Here is a 7915-nt window from a genome sequence, read left to right as displayed (position 1 = left end):
GTTTTGCTGATTAAGGATGATAAGTTTGTTTTTGTTTCTGTGATATTTCTGACGTCAAATATTAAATTTTTTCATTATACACGAGTCAGTGGTATTACATACTACTGCATATTGCATTGCTGTAATCAGACAGAAAGTTGTGTTTTTAAAGTTAATGTGATTATTTACTCCATTCATTCAATTTGTTTGTGTCTTTTATTTTATTTTTTTTAAATCTAATTGCATATGTGATTTTCTTCACTCAAAATCAGAAATAGTCACAGTGTATACAAGATGACAAGGTTGAAGATATTGTCAGTACATGTAGACATTTTGCCACTATGGCTTACAATGTGGATATAAGAGAAAGTCATTGCAAATATTGGTCATCTTTCACTGAGATTGCAACAAACATAGTAGATAATAATAATCTGCTTTCACTGTATGTTAAGGTTGACCTCATCAATATTTTAAGAGCTTTTTGTGTACTTGGAGTTTATGTAATAGTTAAGAACATACAAAATATTTCCAGTTTGATCTGAGTCTGAATTTGTTACCTTTGTGTGAAAGGCAACAAAATGACAGAAGCAAGTTTGTTTTTCTTTTTTCAAATATCTGATATGTTTACTGTTATTGTTTATTTCTGTGAATTATCTGATGTCAAATATTTACTTTTACAGTGACAGTAAGTCAGTCTTTATGTGGTATTGTCAAAAAAGGACAGGAAGTTGTTTTTATAAAGAGTGATTTATTTTTTGTTTCTGTGACGTATCTGATTTCAAATATTTACTTTATTTTATTCATCACTCGGTTTGCATGTGGTATTAATTATTAGAACTTTAAAAAACATGGTATGGGACGTATCTGATGCAAAATATTTCAATGTGTTAAACGATCATTCAGTCAACATGTAGTTTTCACATGACAGGGTCAGGGTTAGTTTGTAGTGGGTTAGGATTAAGGTTAGTTTGTTCCTTATCTAATACAAGGTACAAGATAGATTTGTCATGTTTTAAACAGCATTTAATGAATGATTTTCCTAAATCTGAATTCAGAATCTCTTTGTTTTTGTTTCTGTGAAGTATCTGATTCTGAATATTTACATTTTTTTAAAGAATTAAAATGTCACTCATTCTCTATGTGATAGTTAACATGTATACGTTACTCACTCCTTTAACTGATTCAATAAAGACACAAAATTGTCAGACTGGCTATGAATGTCTTTAATGTTTCCCAGATCAGAATCACAGCATACAGTGTATAATAACTTCTAAAGTAAACAGAACTATCATCACCTCATTTATTTATTTAGTTTTACTATACTTTTTTCATCTTTTTTAAAATCCATTATTTAACATTTTTCTTCATCTCAAGTCTTGGGTTTCTGAATTCAACAAAGAATGTAAAAACAAGACAACAGGTGCAACTTTGCAATGGAGACCAAGCTGAAGGTTTATGTTGAGTGTGTCACTGTCTTCATGTGTGTTTGCCACTGTGGGATGTTAACCATGTACTTCCATTCACCACTGACCTGACACAGGATCTCTGAATAACCTCAGTGATATGGAGTCATCTTGTTTTGCTTGGCTGACTGCAGGTTTGGTTCATGTTGAAATGAGAATAAACAGAAATTCAGCCTCAACAGTGCAGTGAGTCACTTTATACCATAGACCAGGCTAAGTGTGAGTCCACATACATTTAGTCTGATCATGCTCAGAGTCTGAAAGTGTGCAGGACATTTCAGATTTACTCAACATTTAATCCATCTCTAGACTCTCGAACATGAAACTCTTCACTGCTACATCACATCACTGTGAGGTGGACACAAACTCCATAACCACAATGCAACACAGTGTGTGGAAGGGAAAAGTCAGAGCATCTGTGTGATCTCATTACTCTATGAGGATGTGAGGCATCTTATGGTATCAAAGCCCTCGTGTCTGTCCCACATGTGATTAAGTGGCTACATGTAAACACTGCTACATGTGAGGTGAGCTAACATTTAATTGACTGCACTTGTGTTTAGTGTCTGAGTTTAGAAATCCTGACCATGAATCACTGGCCAGTTCCCTCCACCATCTTAACATTAGTTAGCTGCTAAAGGTTGGCTTTTATCAGTGCTCTTAGTCTCTGAGATGTTTCCATAAATACTCTGAAGTCACACAGATCAAGCAGTAGATTCATCAGGAGTATAGTTGGATCAAGATATATTTCAAAATAAAAGTGTGCTAAAGCTTAAAAAAATCTCCCAAAGCCACCGAGTAGTTGATCCTTCTCCACCCCAGAACAAAGAGCAATGACACCACAGACTTTAGCTTTAGTGTTCTAATTAGAAAATGTAATATTCATTGGAAACTAGCGAATGCTAACTACAGCATTTAGGCCATCAGCAGTGGAGATGAATGTCTGCTACAGTCACTTTCTTGGTTCAGAATCATGGTGCTACAGGATGCTCAGACAAAGTCTAAAAAAAGTCATTTCTAATGGCATGAAAAGTGATCTGCAGCAAGCATCTTCTGTTACTCACTAATGAATTTCAAACCTCACGCTAGTGGCCATTTTTTGGCAAACTGCACCTATTGTCTTTTGTTGTCACAAAAAAGCATTTCATTCATTCCCTCAAAAAAAAAGAAAAGAAAAGAAAAAAGGAAAACAAAGAAGAAACTTAATATTTACAAATATTTTGTCTGTTTGATTCTTACACTTAAAAATGTACAGTTTTGATCCTCTTCCAGATGTTCTGTCTGTCTCTGTCCTGCCACCCAGTTTGGTATTTTTCTTCACACATCCATTTTCCTCAGAGTGGGCAGACCGCAGTGAATCTGTCACAATAGCGCCCTCCAGTGTTAGCTTATAAAATAGACAAGGAAAAAGAACAGAGCAAACTAAATACCTTTGTTTCTGTTCTCACCTCCAGTGGTGTCATTGTAGCTGTGTTGTGGTGAGGTTTACTTCACAAGCCCTCACTGCCCCCTTACCTTCAGGAGTGAGTACAAAAGGGTTCACATGGATCTGATCAGACATGTCAGATCATCTGTAGCAAGGTGTCCTCCTGGCAAACATTGTGGGTAGAAAGATGGCCGTGCCTTTTAATGTCCTAATTTACTAGAGATCAGTTTTTCCTCCCTTTTGATTTCTACATTTAAGGCTGTGAGTCTTTCCACTCTCTTCCCAGAGTCTCATTTCCACAGTGCGCACCTGTTCTTGTGCTGCTGTCCATCATCTGTTCCACAGCATTTATCCACCTGCAGCACAACCAAGTCAGTTGTTTTGTGTTTTACATTGTGCACATCTCCCTTCGAGCGGGCTTACACAATCTCTGACAGGAGCAGCCAGGCAGAGGTCCTTTTATACCTGACCTTATCAGGAAAATGTGTGATTCTAATAAACATTATGTATTTCAAACTAATTGATGAACTGAATTCTGCATCACAGCAGGGAACACAACTTTGTACTGTGTAATATGCCATGTGAGAAAAGTTGCAGCAGGTCTTATGGGGATAATTCCTGGAAGCTGAACTTTCATTTCCGAGAAAGCACATGATCATTCAACTGTTGATGTAAACCGAAAGTGAAAGAATCTTCACCCATCCCTATAAAAAGAGCAGTCCGCACTGCGGAGAGAATTTCATCACTGGCCCATCTCTTGTACAAGTGAGTTTATACATGTTTGTTTTCAGTGATTTTTCTGTCATGTGTCTGATGGGAGGATGTGAACAGACTATTATTATGTAGATAATATACAGTAGTAGTCTACTGTAGGGTTTTCAGGGCTTCCACTCTTATTCAAACTTGGCATGCAGCAATTTCAGTGTTTTAACCGATTTCTAGTATCAGAGGCTCAGAGATGAGCCAGCGTCTGTGTGAATGGATCAGCTGGAGGCGCGGAGCGGGGCGTGTCGATCTGATGGTGTTCACTGTCTGATAACTAAACAGGTCCTTCACTCATCACATAAAAGAGAAATGACCCGCAAAGCAACGTTACAGGACCAAACAGTAACGTGTTAACTGGTCGTGTCTTTGGCAACTTAAATGAGGAAAAAAATAGCCTACCGCAGTTATAGTGGAGAAGTGTCTGTCATCCTGTCTGTCATCCTGTCTGTCCTACCGACTCTTCGTCACATTTCTGCCTAAAAAACAGCGTCTGTCCCCGGCAATAAGCTTTAACTCAGTTTTAACCCAATAAGCTTTAACTCAGTTAAAGCTTATTGCCGGGGACAGACGGCAGAAATGTGAGTATTGTTTTCCTCTTATGAGTTACCAAAGACACTATCAGTTACCACATTACTGTTGTTTGGTCCTGTAATGTTGCTTTGTGGGTCATTTCTCTTTTATTTGATGAGTGAAGGATCTGTAAACACCATCAGATCCACACGCCAGCTCCGCCCCTGACTTTTTCCATTTTTTTGTTTCTCTCAGTGATTTTTTGTTGCACCGCATGTTTCTCACTGTCAATATAGTGATCACTTCCATCACGCTAAGAATTACACTTAATACATTTTTTTTCTCAAATTTTGTCAAAGTTCTCACTACTTATCAGTCTCGTAAGACACGGATGTAAAGTGCAACTTGACTGGTGCGTGGAAGCATCCAGCCGCAAAGTGGTTATTCTGGTTTAAACTAAGATGTACAATCTGGTACTGTGGACCACATAAAATGCGATGCAAAGTCCTTTGAACAGCTGCTCTTCCTGAGAGCATGCACAGCTAAAATCGAAAACTGAAATCTGGACCTGTAGCCTTTTACAAGTTCAGCAGACAGGGCAGGCGTGTTTTAGAAAAAATGTATATTCTGTTTTGTCCCTCATGAGTTTGTTAGAGTTCAAAAACGTTCCGTAGTCTCGAGGGGGAAAATTCTGAGTATTATGCATTGAGAACATTGCTTGACATTTGGGGCATTTCCAACAGGGCTGCAGGTTGGTGGAGTACCTGAAATGCAAAATCTTTCCATGAAACCATAAACAATACTGTCTGCACAGGACAAAAGTATTTTTGCAATGTAGTGTTACTGATTTATGGCCATGTATGGTTAACCAAATCTTTTTTGTAGGATGTGGGTCTGTATTTGCAAGAATAGGTCAAGTGATGCAAGAGGGGAGGGGGTGGGGGTCTTTTCATAAAGCGACACATATATCTAATCACCAAAGCGATTCATTTTCAAACCCATACAGGACTTGTATGATGACTGGGTGTGATTAAATCAATGCAGTCAAATAGGCTGCATGGTATTTTAAAGTTTGTGTTGTATTTATAGTAATATTGTATCTCATTACTTTCAGTGAGAAGCTGTTTGAATAATCTGGAGCAAGCGTGGGATGACCAACACTGTGAGTTGCCCTCTTTTGACGACAACAGTCTTGTCATGTCAGCATAAGGCAAGTGTCTCTGCATTTGGACACGACTAGAGCAACAGTGTGACCAAAAGCAGAGAGGGAGAAGTTCTGCAAGAGACCATGGACACAGACAGCATGAAGACACGCAATTCTGCACATGCATGAAAACATAGTCATAGAAAACTAAGCAGTAAGCAGCAGTGGAAAGAGTATTTCTCTATCCTCTAGTGAAATCATTGTCATTTTAAAGAAAAAATGAGTCAAGTAAAAGTAAAATAATTTTGTAAAAATATTTGAGAAAAAGTAAGTCAGTTAAAATGTACTCTGAACATAACGGCATCACATATTTAAAAAACAGAAAGGTAAAGAAGGTACAAATTAAATAACTTTTAAGCTACAAATCCAGCAACTGTGGATTGTGGACACCTGTGGAGCTCTTCAGGCAGTTCCAGTGAAACTGACCTTGGTCACCGTTCTAAATTAACGTGCTATATCCTGTATCTACAGAGAGCTGGCTGCAGACACCTTGACATTAGAAATAAACAAAAACCAAAAAATCTTTTTTACAACACAAAATGTAGTCCTTCAGTGCATCATCCACTGAACACCACAGGGTGGCATTTGTAACACATAAGCAGCAAGAAGTAGCCTACACTCAGGGCTGTGGTAAATTATTAAGTGTCCACTGGCTAAACGGTCTGTAATAAGTGATGGATAACACATAGAAGCTGGGTAAACCCTATGTTGGATTTAAAAAAGCTGGTTAAACCGACTTATTGTGTGTTTACTCCCCATGTCAGCCCTGATACACTGTCCCTCTAAGCTCTAGTATGAAGTGATCCTCCCACCTCCCATGCGCTATGACATGTGACAGTGACATGGCTGGTTAGTTATATCAACTGTTTGTCTACCGTATGCAATGTTATTGACTTTGAATCTCGCTAGCATAACGTTAGCTTTTCAATGAGCTGAGCTGAGCTGAATAATTTATCTCTTGTTGCTAAGTGGTATCTAAGGTCATGGCCGTACCCAGCATTGAGGTCACCGAGGTCTGGACCTCGGTATTTTTTTCCAAGTACACATCATAAAAGTCCAATAATTACCTAAACGTAACTCTACTTGAAAGATGCAAAAATATTGTACCGCACTAAGATAACCAATTTTATCATCTGACCAGCGGCACCGGAATAACAAAGGTTAAGGTTAAGGTTACTTTATTGGTCTCCACCAGGGAGAAATTTGTCTCGGAGATAGGGAAGAAGTTGCAGCACAAAAATGACATACAATAAAAACAACATGCAACATGCAACTTGTAAGGTGACAAAGTAATACTTTGTCACTTCTATGTTTCACTGACCGCAGCATTTAATTCGGAGACTACTAAAATGATTCTCTCTATGTATGTAGGCTAATAAACCACCATTCAGTACTTAGAAGTATATGTTGTATATCTAGTAGTGTGCCAGAGTTAAATCCTAACTCAGAGGATGAGTCAGAGTCTGAAGACACAAGTGTGGTGAAAAAGGGCAGAAAATACTGTTTTCATGAAGAATGGCTGGTTAAGGTATTTGAGTGGTTAAGGTATCTCAGAGAGACGAATTCCATGAACTGCAAATTTTGCAGTCGATACCCGCACCCGGGGAACACGAAATTTGCAGGTAATGCTGGCACTACACAGTTAAAACATAACACATTGGTCAAACACAGTGCTAGTCTAAGGCATAAAATATGCTGTGACCTGTACTCCAATGAAAATGCAACTCCACTGTCAGTTGCATTTAGAAGGCAAGAGGCTGTTAATCAGTTCGCTGAGGAGGCCGAATTAATATTTAAGTTTAACACAGCCTTTTTCATTGCCAAGGAAGAACTACCCTTTACCAAATATAAAGGCCAACTCGACCTGCAAAGAAAGAACGGCTTGAAACTGAACTCAACATATAATAATGACACAGCATGCGCACAATTTATTGGAACAATCGCAGAATGTTGTATGAATGAATGTATGTTTGTTAATATTGTACTGTAATGACAGTAATGGTACTGTCTGTACTGGTACTGTCTACTTTATTTCTCTTATGTTGCTTCTTAAAAAGTTCACAATAAAATGTGACAGAGAATTTAAAACAAGACAAAGTATTATCAGTAATACAGTAAAAATGAGAGGAAATGTGAATATTTGCTTTGCATGTTGATTTACGGTGTGCGCCCCTAAATTTTGTGATTGTGCTCCTAAAATTTTCAGTTAGGGGCCACTGTGCTCCTAGAAAAAAACATTAGTCTGGAGCCCTGCATCTACTGTAGATCTTCCTTTACGAAAACCACTTTGATATGTGCTTAGCAGGCCTCTTTGTTCTAAATAGTATGTCAGTCTATAAACAATGACCTTTTCCATCCATTTACTCATGTGAGACGTTAACGCTACAGGTCTGTAATTTCCTGCGTTGGCTGGGTCTTTACCAGGCTTAGCAAATGGCAGTATCAGAGCATTTTTCCAGCTGTTAGGCATTACACCTTCCCTCCATATCTTATTAACCAGGTTTAGTATAATTTCCAGCACTTCATCTGGGAGTTGTCTGAACATAGCATAGCATAGTTCTTGATCTT

General features: G+C 38.2%; 1 long non-coding RNA gene across 1 annotated transcript in view; it reads left to right on the top strand.

The window, feature by feature from the left end:
* The first annotated feature begins 6 nt into the window (after nt 1-6).
* LOC141003227 (uncharacterized) overlaps nt 7-7915 on the top strand; it is a 42204-nt gene continuing 34295 nt past the window's right edge. Inside the window, exon 1 of the long non-coding RNA XR_012179699.1 lies at nt 7-983. This is a non-coding gene — a long non-coding RNA (uncharacterized lncRNA). The remainder of the gene's footprint in view (nt 984-7915) is intronic.

This window comes from Pagrus major, chromosome 10, assembly GCF_040436345.1.
Source record: "Pagrus major chromosome 10, Pma_NU_1.0".
NCBI classification, from domain to species: domain Eukaryota; kingdom Metazoa; phylum Chordata; class Actinopteri; order Spariformes; family Sparidae; genus Pagrus; species Pagrus major.
The sequence above is the reverse complement of the archived record's forward strand: the minus strand, read 5'-3'. Positions and strand labels throughout refer to the sequence as shown.